The sequence below is a fragment of the Artibeus jamaicensis genome, unplaced genomic scaffold, assembly GCF_021234435.1.
Source record: "Artibeus jamaicensis isolate MK-2021 breed Jamaican fruit bat unplaced genomic scaffold, CSHL_Jam_final contig_373, whole genome shotgun sequence".
Lineage (NCBI taxonomy): Eukaryota > Metazoa > Chordata > Mammalia > Chiroptera > Phyllostomidae > Artibeus > Artibeus jamaicensis.
In genome coordinates, this window is record NW_026521807.1 from 2,564,130 (window position 1) to 2,582,225 (window position 18,096).

Sequence of the window (18,096 nt, forward strand, 5' to 3'; positions counted from 1 at the left end):
GTGGGTGGGGGTGGTCATGGAAGGCTGTCCTCCTCCCCGCTTCAGACACATCTAGCTCTCCTCTGGAAAACCCCAGGGCAAACTCCGCCACCCAACAGCCAGCCAACCAACCACCAGCCCCCATGAAAAGCTGGAATCCAGCTGCCCAGTTCAGTCGCTCCTAGGCAAAGCCAGACAGGTGGCAACCCAGATTGAATCTGTTGTTGTGGGAATGATTTGATTCACAAACAGGGCTATTAAATTTTATATGGAGACACAGGCGAAAGTCACAAGATCCTGGAAAGACCTGATCCACATAAATTTATCTTAATAGCTGTGAATTCGGGAGCATAAAGCAGAAAAAAAATTAATGGAAAGGCATTTCACCTCCTCCGTCTGCCTGCCCCCCTCCACTCCCCAGCAAATTATATGCCCACACACACATAGATCAACAACTGCCCTTTGCAGGAGGAGCCGGGCACATTGATCCGAGCCCGTTTTGACATATAAACTCCAATTTGGCCCCAAGTCACTGAGAGTGGACACTGCCACCAACGGCTCCTGACACTAGGTTATTTGTTGTTGCTGTTCGCTGTCCCTGTTTGCACATTAATCCAGTGACAATTAGGTGTCAGCGAGCGTTGTTTCTGCTTAGCTGATAGCCTTGGGCTCTGAGCTTGAAGCCCTAATCAGGAGTGTAAACTCTGCTATATTTCAATTTGGAGAAGCGCTCTTCCGCTAAGAGGCCCCTGGCACTGCGATAAATAAAACGCCTATTTACTCTATTGCCACACTTAGACATCTAATGCACTCACTACCAGCCCCCTAATCATAGCCTACAGTTAAAACCGCCTATAAATCACTCCGTTCTCATCCTGCACATTAGTGAAGCCATTTTCCCCAAACCCCACAATGAGCACTGTTTCCTTTTCTTGTTAGTCAAAAGCTAGATGATTTTTATTAGGTTAAAGACGAGTTCACAGATGGTAAATCGCGTGGAGAGAAATGAGCTGGAGAGTTACACCTAATCAGCGCGGGACACGACGCCCGGTAGGGGTGGGATGTGGTTCTTGAACCCAGGCCGCTGGACTTTTAAACGCCGCGGGATCCAAGCCCCCACCCGGCCTTCAGGCGCACGGGGTGTCGGGGCGCGGTGGTCCTGCCCTTTCCCCCCAACCCCAGCCAGCCCCGGCAGCCAGCGCCCTGGTGCGCGGGGCGCAGACTGCGGCCTGGCCTGGGGACCCCGAACCTGGGGAAGGTGGCCCAGCCTACAAGCCTCCTCCAAAACTGCCCGCATCCCACTAAAAAGTGTGAACACCGCCCATCCCCCTTGGTCTTGCGGTGCACAGTTCCCACTGACGCCCGCTCGGAGGCAAGAGCCCGCTGGAGGCCCTGAGACGCGCGGCCCCGGGGGACCGAGAACACAAAAGCCCAGCCCGCAGCCCCTGCTCCTCGCCTTCCTTTTCAATTCTCCCCCGATCTCAGGTGGAATTAGGAGGATTAAAGCGGCGAGTAAATGAGGCGAGTGTGCAAAATGACTCCTTTCTGAACCAAACGGCATGCTCCGTGCTGGGGAAATGAGATGCACATTTAAATCTCATCCATCCACCGCCTGCGGCCACCGCCATGTACCTGCCTACTTAGCCCAAGGGTTAATTAATTGAGGCTTCAATGCACTATTGCAAGAGCATTATTGCATTTGATACTCTACATCTGTGATTTAAAACTCTTTCAGTCCCTTGTCAGCAAGGGAGGGTTTTTAACTAGGAAATTAGCATTCAGATAAGGGAACGCTCTATTTGCTTCTGAAAGGAAGGAAATATTAAGGATGCTGGTGCACAGACCAGGCTGTCATATCCTGTCCCATCCTGGAGGGAGCTGGAGGGCCGACTCCCCCGGGAGCCCCTGTCACTGACTGGGCCTGGACTCCGGCAGCAGCGGAGGCCTGAACGAGGGGCAGGCAGGAGGGGGCCTCAGTGGCCAGCGGGACCCCACTCCTCACAGTCTCCAACCTGCTGGGTCATGTTTGCCTCTGCAAAGTCCAATGATATATCCCCCCCCCCACACACACACACACTTCTCAGGAACTGGTTCTTCTTCAAATGCATTGCCACGGTTACCTCAGACACTGGCTCTCTGACTTCCCCCGCCTGCCCCACCCCTCAGGGGGTCTCACACAGAGGCAGTAACCCAGTTTCTTAAGGGAGAACGAATGGTAAGCTTTGCCCTGGAATTTTAATGACACTAAAACAAAATCAGGGACATGGATGCTTTTAGTGATTATTGCTCTTCTTATTTTAAATATTGGATTCAAGAGTTAAACACACAAATATACCTTTTCTACTCACAATTCTTTGTCAATTTTAGCAGTTCCACTACATGCCTACATTTGTGTGTGTGTAACAAACTAAAAAACAAGAAAAAATAGTGGTCGACAAACTAATGTTCTCAGTCAGAAATCGGTCAGAATCCTGGCACCTGGGTGTGCTGTAATGTAGACACAGTTTTCATGTAAAATGGGCACGTTATAAGTTCTGAACTCTCTGGCAAAAACCTCTAAGAAAAAGAAAACACACAAAAAACTTTTGGCACTTGTGAACTACAAGAGGAACCAATCGCTAGTGGAGAGGAGAAGACTTCTTTTCTAAAGTTCCTCATGGACAGATAGGTTTGGGAGACTGAAGAATCTTTCAGTAACAAACAGTTTTCCAAGTGCAAGGAATTAGAATTCCTTTTCTGCTGAAGCTGCTGAACCACAGGCATATTAATGCAGTGACATAGTATCACCCACAGTGGGGTTCAGCTGGGAAGCCCAAGTCAACAATTTGATCTAAACCAAGTTCTTTGAGTCTAGGCCATACCACCCTGCGCCTGCCCAATCTCGTTTAAACAAAACTCTTTGGAATTTCCATTAATCAAGCCAAAAATTGGGAAGTAAATTTAATGGTGTGCATCTGCGTGTGTGATGCCCACCATGTATGTTTTTCTAATGATGATCCAATCCTGTCTTTGGGTATTTCTTCAATGACTCAGAAGACTCCCTTGCAGATAGTAATCATTACTTACCATGCTCAGATTCTACTTTCTACATGTTCTCAGTAGCATTAAAATTTTTAAAAAATCAGGAAATGCTGATGGTAACAAGAAAGAATAATTGGAGTATATATTGGCCTTGTGGCTTCTTAGCTATTCCATTCAAACTTTGAGTCGCAATCCCAATCAATAAGTTGCTTTGATCCATTTTGCTCCTGCAGGTCATAGTACTCTAATGCCGCTATGTATGTAACGCTTCTAGGGTTTTACAATACACCCAGTCCCGTGTACCATTGTCTCACGGTGCCAGTCACCTCTCTACCACATACAGAGAGAGCATCTGGAAAGACCAGATACTTTCCATTATTTTAACTCTGTTTGATACAATCCTTGAGAAGCAGGAAAACTAGAACTTGCTTTCCTGTCACCTTCGTGTCACATTTTTCTGACACTGCTCACACTGGTTTGTTAGAGGAAGGCTTTCCCGCCTGACTCCTGGGTGGCCTGCCGTGGGGTCTTCCAAATAAAAGAGCACCGCGGGAAGAGCTCGCAGCATCATGGAAGAGAAGAAACACACAAGTAACTCAATAAGCTCCGAAAATTGATAAAATGAAATGGTGAAACTTTGAATCTACGTACTTGACAGCTATGCTTTGGGGACATCCAGTGATGTCAGTCTCCTGAGATTACTCTGCTTTCACAACAGAAGGTGAGCCCTGCACATTTGGAGAGGCTCAGAGGACCAACTGGATGCCACTTGGTGTCTGGGAGGAAACACGGTGTTACATACTGAACCGCCTGACTGTGACAGACATAATTTGAGCATCTTTCCTAAGGACGGAGCCAGCAAACCTGCACCATGGAACAGACTCTTTCCAAAATAAGAATATAATGAAGTCGAAAATGAAAGTGACATTCTCACTAGGAAAGCAGAACCCCACGAAGGTATTCTTCAATAAGGAATGCGAAATTCTAAGGCTGTGGAGCATAAAATTAGCCACAAGGGTTTCCCTCATTTATGAGTCTATTCCTTGCCTCTGCACCCAAGTCCCCTCTAGCTCCATCTCTTTCTAGTTCCCAAACATGATGCCAAATGATGTCCTCAACTGTTCCCTTTGTTCGGTCATAGAGGAGCATGACTCAACACCACCTCTCCCCAACACCATGACTTTCCTGACAGAAGCAAGGACTCTGTTCTGTGGGGGCTCTGCCACTGCCCGGTCACTGAGCAACACACAAATAGTTTTACACAGATAACTTGTGGGACTGACTAGTGAAATCCCATCGTGAGCAAAGGCACCATTGCAAACCCCTGGATTCAGTTCTGTTGTACTGAACAACAACTCGAAAGTGAGCCAGGAAGCAGGCCTGAGAGCTTTCAGTGCACACTGGATTTGACCTGCAGAGCTCCTGTCGGGCGGCCAGGAGGGAGGATGGATTGCAGGCCACTTGGAGTTCCCGATTCTTAGATGGCCAGCTGTGGTGAGGGCAGGGCCCCTGACTTCCTCATGTGAGATCTGTTGAGCAATGTGATAAAATAACTATTAAAAAAGCAAACAAACAATAACAACCCAAACCCCTAAAACTAACCCTGGTCAGGTGGCTCAGTTACTTGGAGTGTCGTCCCTACACCAGAAGTTTGCAGGTTCCATTCCCAGTCAGGGCACACACCTGGATCAAGGGTTTGATCCCTAATCGGGGTGCTGAGGAGCAGCAACCAACCCATGTGTCTCTCTCTCTCACATCGATGTTTCTCTCTCTCCCTCTCCCTTCCTCTGTCTCCAAAATCAGTAAACATATCCTCTGGTGAGGATTAAAAAAAATACATACTAGCCTTGGTCTTTTTCCCCATAGAAACACCATTTTTTGTGGGGTTTTTTTTTATTGTTGTCATTCCAGTTCCTGCTTCTCGATGGAATTTATTTCTCATGAAGGAGGCATAACGGTTAGCCCGGATAGCTGATGGCCGCGGCTCCATAACTCATCAATTGTGGGGCTGGGTCTACAGCTGGTGTTTGACAAATGAAGGAACAACCAGTGGCCCTATTTTCTAGAGAACCTGTTCTGTGAACCTCTTCTTTTGAACATAGGGCCTTGGCTTCCTCTGACCTGTAACACACCAGGTGAGACCAAAACTCTCTTGCCAGCCAAAAAATGCTAATGAGGCCCTGCTTCTGCTGGCTGGTTTTATAGCAGCCATACCTTTCTCCGGAATGGAAAGTGTGGGAGAGGGAAAATCATCTCTCCCTCCCATGTGTAGAGGGAAAATCATTCTATGTTATGTTCCTGGACCACGGATACATAAGAAACAGGTAAACTTCAGGAGGTCAGCTCTTAGAGAATCCACCAGGAAAAGCCAGGAGAAAAAAATGCAAGGGCCACCTTACATTACCATGGAATTCAGTGGGAATGAAATATAAATAAAGAATAAAAATAGCCCTGGCTGGTGTAGCTCAGTGGATTGAGCACTGCCAAAACATCGCAATTCGATTCCCCATCAGGGCACACGCCTGGGTTGCAGGCCAGTTCCCAGCAGGGGCCAGTCCCCAGCAGGGGATGCACCAGAAGCAACCATACATTGATATTTCTCTCCTTCGCTCCTTCCCTTCCCTTCCCTTCCCTTCTAAAGATAAATAAAATAAAATAAAAAAGAATAAAAATAATGTACACAAGTATATAAACCTTTCCTGTTACCAAAGATACCCCATGATGAAAAGCTGAAGGAAGGAATCTTACTTTGGTGAGCAGTAATGGAAGTAGGTGTGAGTAGTTTAAGTGATGGTGACTTTTTTCAGAAAGCAGAGGGCAGCTGATTTGCACTAAAAACAATAACAATCAGGTTGAAAAGTGCCGGATTTTCTTTTTTTAATTTTTTACTTATTGACTTTTTGGTGCGAGAGAGAAACATCAATTTGTTGCTCTACTTAATTATGCATTCACTGATTGATTCATGTATGTGCCCTGACTGGGGATCGAACCCACGACCTTGCTGAATCTGGATGTTTCTCTGACCAGCTGAGCTACCTGGCAAGGTATGCCAGGTTTTCAATAGGAAGCAAAGAGCAGCCCTTCAGTTCATGGTTTCCTTTTCCTTAGTAAAGGAGAGCAAACTCACATGGGAGCTTCTGCGGAAGTGTCATGCTAAGCAGCACAGGCCAGAAGCTGCAGGCATCTTTGTGGACTCAGGATCTCAAGCTTCTGACAGCAGACGATCTGGAAAGAGATTATCATTAGCCACACCCCCAAAGTTGGCCCTGTTAGCAAGTGTAATAAGACTTTTTTTCAGTTTCATAAAATATCTTGATAACTGGAAAGTGCCAGTTAATGGTAACCTGTTCCAACTATGAATTTCACAAAGATTAATATACCCCTTTAGGTTTCTTAAGATTCCATCAGGAGGCCTCCCCTAGTCTTGGGTGTTTTACAATCTCAGTGGGCACGAAGCTCGGCTGAAACTACCATTCAACAGCCTGTCATCCTCATCTTCTTCTGGCATAAAAATACATATTTTTTCCCATAATAAAGATTTTTTATAATAGCAATAAAGTAACTCCAGAGAACATGGTTGTCTTGAGATAGCTTAACTGTACCTGGTATCTCATAACACCCTGGGGAGACAGCAGGCCCATAATACTCCCTTCTGCTGCCACGTCTTTGCTTAATTAAGGAATAAAGCCAAAAGGTCAATGCCGGAGAAAAATGTAAATCTTCCAAACTTTTCATTCTTGACCCAACCTCTGTGTCATAAAACCCCAGTTACCTCTGTAGCATGCAGCACACCTACCCAGTCAGCTAGGAGATACGAGAAGACACATTGCATCTTTAAAACATGCTTTGGCTACTTTGAGAATAAATTCCTGACCTCTGGACTTGGAGGTATGATTCTGTCGCCTTAGAGAAAGACCCTCACAAACAGCTGCTTGTCCCCAGTGAGTGGAAAGCACTAAGAGCAAACATCTACCTCATCAAACGTGATTTGCCACCGTCTTTCAATGCACAGAACATTGTGCTGACCCTCACACAGCAAGGCGGGAGGAAGTGAGGCTTGTGTGTGTCGTGGGGAGGGAAAATGAATATGTATTTCATGTCTTTGGCTTATTCGTTATTCCATGGCTGCTGTGAATGCAAATATGATTTCAGCTCCAATCGTTTTATTAGTTCGCTGATTACTGTCCATCATAATGAGTGAGGCGGTTTGGGCATCGCTTTAGTTTCCTGGAGCTGCGCGGCCTTTTGCACGGAGCTTTACGGACTCTATTGGAGGTGCTACATTTGAAACAGATATTTCTGACCAGTGATTCTCATTTTAGACAGGAGATGTTTGGTCCCTAAACTGGCACAAAAAATAATAAGTATTTACTTGCCTTCAAGGAATAGAACCTTCCTATCACACTCACAGCTTCACTATTGGAGGAAAAGTGTTGTTCCATTACAGAAATAATTATATGTCATCTGCTTCTCTCTTGGGTGAATGAATGGACAGACAGACGCTATGTTGATCAATTAATGTTGTGATGGATAAATTGATCTGGACTTAGATAATATGTACTTATGGAAGACAGAGAATGATTTATTTATTTTTCTAGCAAATATGAGAATAAAATGTGATTTTATTGTGCTGATGGGAACAGATGATGAGCAAAGAGTTGCCATTGTATGCTTGCTATGAAAAATAAAAGTTATCCTTCTTCCTTCACTTATATATTCAAAAGGCAGGGATCAATAAAAATGGGATGTTTAAATATTTGATAAACGTGGGCAGTGCAATACATTGCTGAAACTGCTACAGTGGCCTCTCGGATTCTCATGGAAGCATAAACTAGCCTGCATACAAATGGAACTGTTTGGTTGTTCTAGCCTTAAAATTACGTCTATCTCTACTCTCACTTTTTTCTTTTCAGTTGTTACCTGATAGGACTTGGGTCTTCACTGGAGGAGTTTCAAACTATGCCAACTATTAGCTTCATTAACCAAGTTAAATGAATCCTGCTCTGGTGCCTAGACATTTGCAGGCTTCTCTTAGCTATCATCCCAAGGAAGCAACCAGAAAGGGTCTCAAGAGCTACTTGATCTACCATCGCTGACACTCCTTACATCAGTCTGTAAAGCAAGTGTGCTAAACTCATCACCACAATGGGCAGCTCCTCAGGTTGCTCTCAACTCATTGTCTGCAGTGAAAGCTGACCCTGCCGTGCCCCCAGTGGGCAACAGGCTCTGGCACATTGTTCTGGGAGATCCCTGTCCCCTTACCGATGTGGAGTTTCTTTCACGCAGAGAGAAGTGGCATTTGATGGACAGAGGGATGCCAAAGAGGGAGGCGCATGGCTGTCCACGGGGGTTGCCGAATGCCAACATTTCATCTAGAGGAGCTCTGGGCTGCACGGACAGAATATAGAGAGGAACACCAAGCAGTACCCTGTCTGCGTGCGTGTGTGCACGTGTGTGTGAACATTTTGACTGCTGTTTTGCCTGGCTTCTCCTTTAGTATTCAGAAAGCCCATCTGCTATTGGTGTTTCTAAAATTCAAAAACAGTAAATGAAGCTATGGGATTTATAAAGTAAAATGACCGACATGCTTGGCCAAGATAGGCTCCCACACCAACAGCTTTTAGTTAAATTAGATTCAGGGTAGGATTAGGACAAGGATCACAGAATGTAGAATCCACTCAGCAAACAGAGGCCATAGAACAAACATTGGAGAGGTTTGAGTTTATGGCATTGTCAAATAGATAAATAAATTCACTTGCTGGGTACCTGCTAGATGCAAGTTGACCTATCTAAGAAAAAGAAGTAGTAATTACACAAAATTGTAATTATAGAAAGAGAAAATGCTCTGTTTGGGGAACCCAGGACATCAGCATTAGACCCAGATGCAGTTGCCCAGAATCCCCCACACCACCTGACTGAACCTGGTTGGTGGGGTGTGGGGGGGACATAAGGGTGAGGTGGAATGGGGGTTGGGAATCACCCCATTTTATTTTATTTTTAAATATATTTTATTGATTATGCCATTACAGTTGTTCTATTTCCCCCCCTCATTCCCCTCCACCCTGCACACCCCTCCCCTACCATTTCCCCCTTTAGTTTATGACCATGTGTCTCAGGTTCTTTAGATTTTATATTTCTCATACTATTCTTGCCCTCCCCCTATCTATTTTCTACCTACCATCTATGCTACTTATTTTCTGTACCTTCTCCCCCCTTCTCCTTCTCCCACTCCCCTGTTGCTAACCCTCCATGTGATCTTCATTTCTATGTTTCTGCTCCTGATCTAGCTGTCCTTTTAGTTTGCTTTTGTTTTAGGTGTGGTTGTTAATAACTGTGAGTTTGCTGTCCTTTCACTGTTCATCTTTTTTATCTTCTTTTTCTTAGGTAAGTCCCTTTAACATTTCATAGAATAAGGGCTTGGTGATGATGAACTCCTTGAATTTGGTCTTATCTGAGAAGCACTTTATTTGCCCTTCCATTCTAAATGAAAGCTTTGCTGGATAGAGTAATCTTGGATGTAGGTCTTTGGATTTCATGACTTGGAATACTTCTTTCCAGCCCCTTCTTGCCTGTAAGGTGTCTTTTGAGAAATCAGCTGACAGTCTGATGGGAAGTCCTTTGTAGGTGACTGTCCCCTTAGCTCTTGCTGCTTCTAGGATTCTCTCCTTCATTTTAATCTTGGCTAATATAATGATGATGTGCCTTGGTGTGTTCCTTCTTGGGTCCATCTTCTTTGGGACTCTCTGAGCTTCCTGGATTTCCTGGAAGTCTATTTCCTTTGCCAGATTGGGGAAGTTCTCCTTTATTATGGTACCCCTATAATTCAGATGTTGGAGTTTTTAAAGATGTCCTGGAGGTTCCTAAGCTTCTCCTCATTTTTTTGAATTCTTGTTTCTTTATCCTTTTCTGTTTGGTCATTTTTTTCCTCCTTCTGGTCCACTCCTTTGATTTGAGTCCCAGTTTCCTTTCCATTACTATTGGTTTCCTGTATATTTCCATTCACTTCAATTAGTTTAGCCTTCGTATGTTCCTCTAATTTGTGACTAAAATCAACCAGTTCTGTGAGCATCCTGATGACCAGTGTTGTGAACTGAGCATCTGAAAGTTTGGCTATTTCTTCTTCACTTAGATTTATTGGCTCTGGCGCTCTGAGTTCTTCTTGAGCCATGTTTTGATCTGTTCGTGCCTGTTACATATGAGGAGTGGAGCCCTAGGTGTTCACCAGGGCGGGGCCACCCAGGTCACTGGTTTGTGATGCTGTGTGTGGGGGTGTGGTCAGAGAGGGACAATAGTGGTCCCCTCTGCCACTTCCTGCTGCTGGGGCCTGTGCGGTCCCAATGCTCGCTCCTTCACCAGTTTATCTGCAGGCGAATGTGTGATCTCAATCAGCCCCCAGTGGGTCCACTGTTTTGCGCCCTCAGTGGGTCCGCCCGCTTCTCTACACCTGGGATCCACCCACAGCTGCTGGCGCACCTGGTTTGTGCGCCCCAGTTGGTCCGGTGGATCTTTCCTGACGGACCCCGCTCTGCTGCTGGCTCTGCCCCTCTTACCAGTTTGGCTGAAGGGTTCGTTGTTGTCAGACTTCCGTGTAGTTCAATTTTCTGTGGTTTGGCTGCATTTTTGTTACTAAAACTTTATTGTTTTTAAACTTGGTTGTGCAAGAAGGTCCAGTGCTTCCACCTACGCCTCCATCTTGGCGGAAGTCGGGAATCACCCCATTTTAAAACAGCATCTCAAACGATTCTCGCCCACACCAAAGGATGGGGATGCTGATCTAAGCCACCAACCTTCCTGTTCAGTGACAGCAAGACTTGCACTCTGTTCTAGTTTTTATTTGTTCCCTATATTATACATTTCCTATGGCTGTTGTAACAAATTAGCACATATTGAGTGGCTTAAAACAAGACAAATTTATTCTCTTACAGTTCTGGAGGTCAGAAGTCCAAAGTCCACTTCAGTGGGCTAAAACTGAGGTGTTAGCAGGGTCAGACTCTAGGGGAAAAGTTGTTCCTTGCCATTTCCAGCTGTAAGCTGCCTTCCTCCTCTTCCCCGGGCTCATGGCCCTTCAACCATCCTCACACCTTCCTCTGCCTCCCCGGCCCCTGCTTCTTCTCCTGTGTCAGCTCGCCCTCTGCTTCCCTCTCACAGGACTCCTGTGGTTGCCAGGGTAACCCAGGGATAACCTCCGCACCTCGAGGTCCCCGACCAGTCAAAGTCTCTTCTAGCATATAAGGCAGCATCCACAGGTTCCAAGGATTAGAACAGGGATATCTTTGGGGGTCATTATCCAGCCTACTATACCTACCTCGTCTTGTCAATCAATTTCTTTTCTTTTTTAAAGTCATGCTTATTGAGGTATAATTTACACAGAGTAAATTTCACCCATTTATAAAAGTGCACAGTGGCCTTGGCTGGTGTGGCTCAGTGGATTGAGTGCCAGCCTGCAATCCAAAGGGTCGCTGGTTTGATTCCCAATCAGGGCACGTGCCTGGGTTGTGGGCCAGGTTCCCAGTATGGGGCGCTTGTGAAGCAACCATACATTGATGTTTCTCTTCCTTTCTCCCTCCCTCCCTTCCCCTCTCTCTCTATAAAAAAAAAGTGTACAATGATGAGTTTTGATGGGAGCACACTGTTGAGTAACTACCACCACAATCAAGACACAGAACATTCTATGTCTATGTTCATGTGCCTCTTTGTAGGGATCTATTCCTGCGCCTACAATTTTGTCTTTTTTAGAATGTCATATAAATGGAATCATACAGTATGTAGTTTCTGTGTCTGGTTTCTTTCACTTAGCATGATGTTTTGGACATTAGCCCATGTCATTAATGCGTTTCTTTCTATTGCTGAATATGCCTCCATTTCTGTATCCGTTAACCAGTTAATAAGATTCCAGTTATTTTCTCTTTGGGGAAATTATGAATAAAGGTGTTTCAAATATTTGCTTGTACGTTTTTGTGTGGGCCTGTTTTCATTTCTTCTGAGTGAATCCCTAGGAGTAGAATTGATGGATTGTGTAATAACCACGTTTTTAGCATTTAAAGAAAGTATGTTTTAGCATTTAAAGAAAGTAGCTGCATGTATGATTTTGAATTCTTCCTAGCATGATATGAGAAAGTTCTGGTTCCTCTCTATCCTCACCAGCACTCAGTGTGGTCTTTCCTTTTACTGTCAGCAATCTCAGTGGGCATGTGGTAAGATTTTTTGTTTTAATTTGCATTTCCCTGATACTCAATGGCGTTGAACGTATTTTTATGCACTGATTAGCTATTTGGTGATCTTCTGGGGTGCCGTGTCTTTTAAGCTTCTTTTGCCCATTTTTAATTGGTTTATTGATCTTATTATTGAATCATCAAAGTTTTAATATAGTCTATATACAAATATTGCAGGGCGAATACTGCTCTTCATCTGTGGCTTATCTGTTCACTTATTATTATCATCAATTATGTTTTAAGTTGAAGATTGGGGTGAAAAAACACATCCAAAGTGGGTAATACAAAACTTTGGATAAGAGAGAGCTTTTAAAAAGTAAAACTAAATTAACATGCATACATTCTTAGAACTCAGCTTTGATCTTTGAATCAGTTACTTGAGAAAAAACGTCACCTGGATCCCAGACCCCTGGACTACTGTCTTCAATTTCCTGCTCTATGACCGAAAATGCCATTTCTTCAGCTGTGATTTTCAAGAGACACAAAACAGCATTTGCTATGCTCTCAACACTTGGCTGGGCGGCAACTGTGAAATGCTAATGGCGGTGCAGAGCTGCGTCAGTGACATTGGCAGGGTCTGAGGCTATACATATTGAAGCTGTTTATTTATTTTTGTTTAAGAAACAGACAGACAAGTTAATTTCACCTCCATTTGGGGCACAGAAAAGAATCGATGTTTGCCAAATAGAAAAACACAAAATTGGTAAAGGGAAAAAAATAGTATTTTCAAGCTTCTAGAATGGAATTAGAAATGGGGGGGGGTGGGGAGACGAGAGTTACCCAAATGACTAGAGCGTGTCCCTCCTGCAATTGCCTCGGCTTTCTACCTGAAATTCCTGCTTCTTGAGAGTTCCCTGGCTGAAGATTCTATCTCACTCTAAGAGCAGAGAGCAACTTCAGAATACCTGGCTGGCATTTTCAATGACTGGGCACTGTTTTAAAAACATTCTGTGACTTGAGATTTGGGGTGAATACTGAAAATTGGAAGGTACAAATTGCTTCCTGCTGGAAACACACCCTTGTTTGAAGAAGGTGTTACAGGGCACAGCCTTATTTTAACACCCTGAACCTCAACACCCTCTGGCCCCCAAGGGAGAAATGTGTAAGTAATGTTCTGAAAACCAGAACCCAAATCCCCGAGGTCAGGGCACCCAGATCAGAATGGCAGTGGGCTCGTCTGGGTGGGGGTGGGGAGAGCAGGACCAAGGCCTGCCCTCAGGCCCTTGCTGAAAAGGTGCCCCAAGAGGAAAGATATCAAACCATCTAATTCTGCCCTCCCGCCAGCCTGACAGGGACTTGGAATGCACAACTGGCCCAGAGCTGATTACCTTCAGGTACTGTTAGGTCGAGTTAAAAATTCCATTAGTGGTGCTCAGGCACTGGGAACAGGGGTTCATAGGGGTGGGCTTTTTCTAGTTAACAAGGGAGAAATGGCTTCTCATTTCACAGTTACTGCAGGGAGAGGACACCGGTTTGTTTACATTCTACAAAGGGGAAGTGCCTGGGCTCCACAGGCCGGTGGCGGAGGCGGGGAGTCGAAGAGGGAACAGGCTTTTCAGAGCAAAAGCAGGCTGTGCCCAAGCCATCGGGCCAGACATGAAACGCAGGGCCTCCTCAGAGCAACCTGGCACCGGGGGCCTGCCCAGCCGCAGCCGCCAGTCACCGCTCGTTTCTCAAATTGTTTTTCATTTTCTCATAATGACCCTCCTCCCTCAGCCTACACCAAACACTGAAATTTTGCCCTCTATTTACCAAGCTCCAAGGCGGGCAATAAAGGTGAGTGCTTTTGCTGCTCAAGCTTTTGCTTGCTTTTAATTTTACTCTAGAAGAAAATCAATTAGACCATCAGAGTCCCATCTTCCTTCTTTGAGGCTTTTGGGCTTGAATAGCTCAGAGAAGTACTTCCCCTGGCCTCGATATTTTAATAAATGCTTGACTGTAATGGTTTTAAAAGGAAAAATAAAGAAGAGAAGACATGCAGAGTCAACTCAGAACAAAACTAGGCATTTGAAAGGGCTCTTCAGGTTGAGCGGTCTCCCCACGTGGGCAGGGCAGCCTCCTGCATCGCTGACGTTGTCTCTGCACCAGGGCTCACATTCCCTGCTTTCCTGCTCATCTGCGCACTTACTCTGTTCATTAGCTGATAACGGGACATCCTGGCAGATCAAGAAACCAACAAAGCAGCCACTGGCTGCTGAGGGAACAGCTCTACCTGCCTCACAGTCATTGTCCTGGGCCTTCCCGGCAGCCCTCTCAGGCTCCCTGCCTGTGGCACCAGTTTAGACGAGCGTCTGGGGGTAGAGGAGAGAGAAGATCGGACCCCCAGACTCAGCACTGCGCAAGCACCTTGCGTGGGGGCTTCCCACTGACCTCACAGCCAGCCTGAGATCTGGGGACTTCTTTTTGGGATCTGACAGACACTGGCATGACGGTTTGCACGCTCAGCTCAACACTGGTCACTATGGGGATGAGGTGTCATGAAGGGTTGAAGTAGAGGGGCGCCGAGGTACAGGGGCAGAGAGCCACCCATGTGGACACCAAGGAAGCCCTGGGAAATGCCACATGGGGCGAAGTGCAGAGGACCTTGGTGCTGCCGACTTCAAAAACTCAACACACACGGCCAAGCATCTAAGGGATGTTCCCAGACAAGTCACTGTTTTTGTGTCTCACTCCCCCACTGAGATGTGACCTTGCAGACATGTCGGTGACTTTGTGGCCCTCGTTGCTGTCCATCTGGGCTAGAACACTCCTGTCTTGAGAAGGTCTTTGCTGCATGCTGCAAGGAAGGGAGAAGTGGCGATGGGAGAGCAGGAGGGGGCTCTGGGAATCCTGTCTGCTCCTGACCAGCTGCAAGTCGAGTTTTGAGGAGAGAATACCGAGCTGCATGCCTAGGTCTACAGAGGACGGGAGAGGATCCTCCAGGTCCGAGAGGGTGAAGGGTGGGTCAGGAGTGTGCGAGTTAGCCCCAGCCCAGCTAGCTTGCCTTCGACTTTGCTCCCAGCCCCCCGGAGACGTGGTGGGAAGCTCTCGGATGGCTCTTGGCCTTCTCTGCTGTGGTCCATCTCTCTCTGTGCCCTGCCCCCACCCGCATTGCAAAGCTGGTCTGTGCTGTGGTAAGGCAGAAGGGTCTTTATGTTTTTAGGTGGAAATGAGCACTGATGACCACCACAGATTGTCCGTACAGCAGACCACCTCTCAGCCAGGGTGGAGGAGCCCTCTCTCCACTGCCACATGCCTGGCCTTCCGTAACTAACGGTGGGGTCCCGCTAATGGTGGGGCCCTGCTGCCATCTATGCTTCCTTGGCTGTGACCCACACCTACCTGGATGTGGTGTGGGCTTTATGAAGATTGTTTTTGGTTTTCCTTTTCTTCTTGAATATGGTGCTTTTTGAATACTCAGGGTTACTGGCATAAAAGGTGCCACACTTTCTGTGGGACAACTGTCCTGAGTTAGAGCCCTGTAGGTGGCTCCTTTCCTTCCGTTGGACACCCCCATTTACATCACAGGCCCACCCCCACCCCAAGTAATTAACAGTCTACAATGTGCTCCTCTTTATCTGTGCAATTGTGGTCACAGACAGTCAGATTAAATGTCCTATCACCCAGCATTGATCAGATTAGCAACCTTGTGACTATTTATTAATTGCATTTTCTCAACTCAATACCAAGTGCATTGTTTGTGGCATAAAAAAGTAAATAGGAATAAGATATTTGTTACATTTTAAAGTGAACTCTCCACTATCTTTTCAAAACAGGGTACATAAGAGAATAGATAGGTTAATGCAATGTTAATTTTCCTGGAGCAAAATAGTTAAACTAGGAGATTTCCTGAGTCATTCAGTTTCTCTAGAAGGCCTTTTAAGGGTTCCAGTTTTTTCAGTGCTAGGAAACTCCTCTCTTCTTTGCTGTTTGGGGTGGTGGAGGTCCCTGGGATACCCTAGGCAAAAACACTTGAGGCCAAAGGGAAATGTGGTCATTTCTGTAAGTGACCAGAGAAATCTCAAGTATTGTCCAAGGATGACATCTGATAGGAAGAGGAAGAACTTACCACGGGCAGTGCCACTGGGGAGGCTGAGGTCTGGAGGCTGGCGAAGCGCCCTGATGCGATGCTGCGCCCTGCTCCACGATGCTGAGTCCAGGCAGAGCGAGGGAGCTGCAAAGGGAACACTCACTTCCCTGGTTTCCCCACAACGTCTCTCTGTGCTCCCCCACCTTCCCACATGAAGAAACTGAAGCCCTGGCAGTTGGAGGCTTGACAGATGTCCCTCACTGGTGGTAAAGCAAGTGACACACCTTCCACTGATGTCACTGGAACCCAACCGATGTCAGGAGGGTCAAAAGCAAACGCAGAACTTCCCCATGTGTTCATTTTCAAGATTCATAGAATTCCAGGGGGAAGAAGTCTGGGGAACAAGTTGCTAAACGTTACCCATAAAAATTCTCTGACAGTGAGATCTGTGAGTGGGACAGTCACTAAGAGATCATTGCACGTGCTGTCCGTCATGCACTTCTTATGAAAATGTTTGCATTTTTCTTAGGCACTTAATAACCATGTTCCTTCTCTAATCCATAATGGTGAATACCCATGACTTGGGTATTTTTATGTAATAATAAAAATGTCAATGATTTAAAGACTGATAAGCTCCGGGCCCCATGCTGGACACTTTATTTCAGTGACTTTTAGGTTCCCCTTTCACCCCGATCCTTTCTTTCAGCAGAGGATTTTCTCACACGCGCCTGGAGTCCACGCAGAACCAGCCCAGCCTGGCTCCTCTCGGCTGGGGACTGAGCCAGGGGCTCACTGCTCCGAGTCCCAGGTATGCTCATGTGTGAAATTTGGATGGAAGCAGCCCTTCGCATACCCAACTACTGTGAAGATACAAGGAGAAAACAGGTTAGAGAATGATTAGCCTAAGACCAAGGATGTTCTCCATCTGCAGAGACAATTAAAAAAAATAGAGATAATAAGTGTTTCTTTCCACTTAGCTATTTTCCACATATCTTTATTATTTACTCTTGATGGGCTGTGAATCTCGCAGGAGCATACACCCTTTCTAGCAGATTTAATTGGGGTGGTAAAGAGGCAGGAATCCTAAGAAAAAGTAATTGCTGTGGGTGTGTAAAAGTGAGGTAAACAGTTCACTGACAGAAAGGCTCCAATGTTTGTTATTCCACGAAAACCTGCCTACTTTATATGCTCTAGCAATACCCTGATAGGTGGGTTAAATGCACCCTCAGAAATTTTAAGTTGTGTTATTAATGTTACAATCCGAGGGCTCTTTTAATATGGAAATGTCAGTAGAAAAATAGGGGCCCATCTGAGAAACTCATCTCACTGGCAATTTGGGAGCAAATATGTATACACACACATATGCATATACATACAAATATATATGTGCAAATAAATACATTTGCACACATAGTATATATATGTATACATACAGTTTATATAGTTTAGCACTAAACTGTATTTGAGTAACACCTAAGAACATGTCCATTTAATTTTAACCAATGGGTTCTGGGGGGTCATCAAAAATCAAACACAATAAAAAGGAACAATATTTATGGCATTTTAAAACCCATCCTATTATTGGTTAGTGCTCCCCTCAATTGTTTAACTGCAATTGGTTCCACTTTTGCAGTGTGGATGATTTTTATACATCTGAGTTAAAAAATAATGCTGCTTGCAAGGGAGAAGTTAAAGACCAAGACAAGGCCTATTAGAATAACATTATACCTTTTTATTCCCTGCACTTATTTTGTCAATTACTAATTATTTCCCTTTTCTTATGCAACAAAATAGAAGCCATAAAATCTTTGATTTAATGAAAACTTTCCTACCAAATAGGTCCTCCAACTCTGCCGACGGCCTGTAGGTAATTTA

General features: G+C 45.5%; 1 long non-coding RNA gene across 1 annotated transcript; it reads right to left on the reverse strand.

The window, feature by feature from the left end:
- Positions 1-2,220: 2,220 nt before the first annotated feature.
- LOC119048147 (uncharacterized) lies at positions 2,221-17,616 on the reverse strand. The gene is made up of 3 exons (XR_005082273.2): positions 16,261-17,616; positions 6,128-6,225; positions 2,221-4,529 (listed from the first exon to the last, which is right to left on the reverse strand). It is a non-coding gene; the product is annotated as an uncharacterized LOC119048147 (long non-coding RNA).
- Between the last annotated feature and the right edge of the window lie 480 nt (positions 17,617-18,096).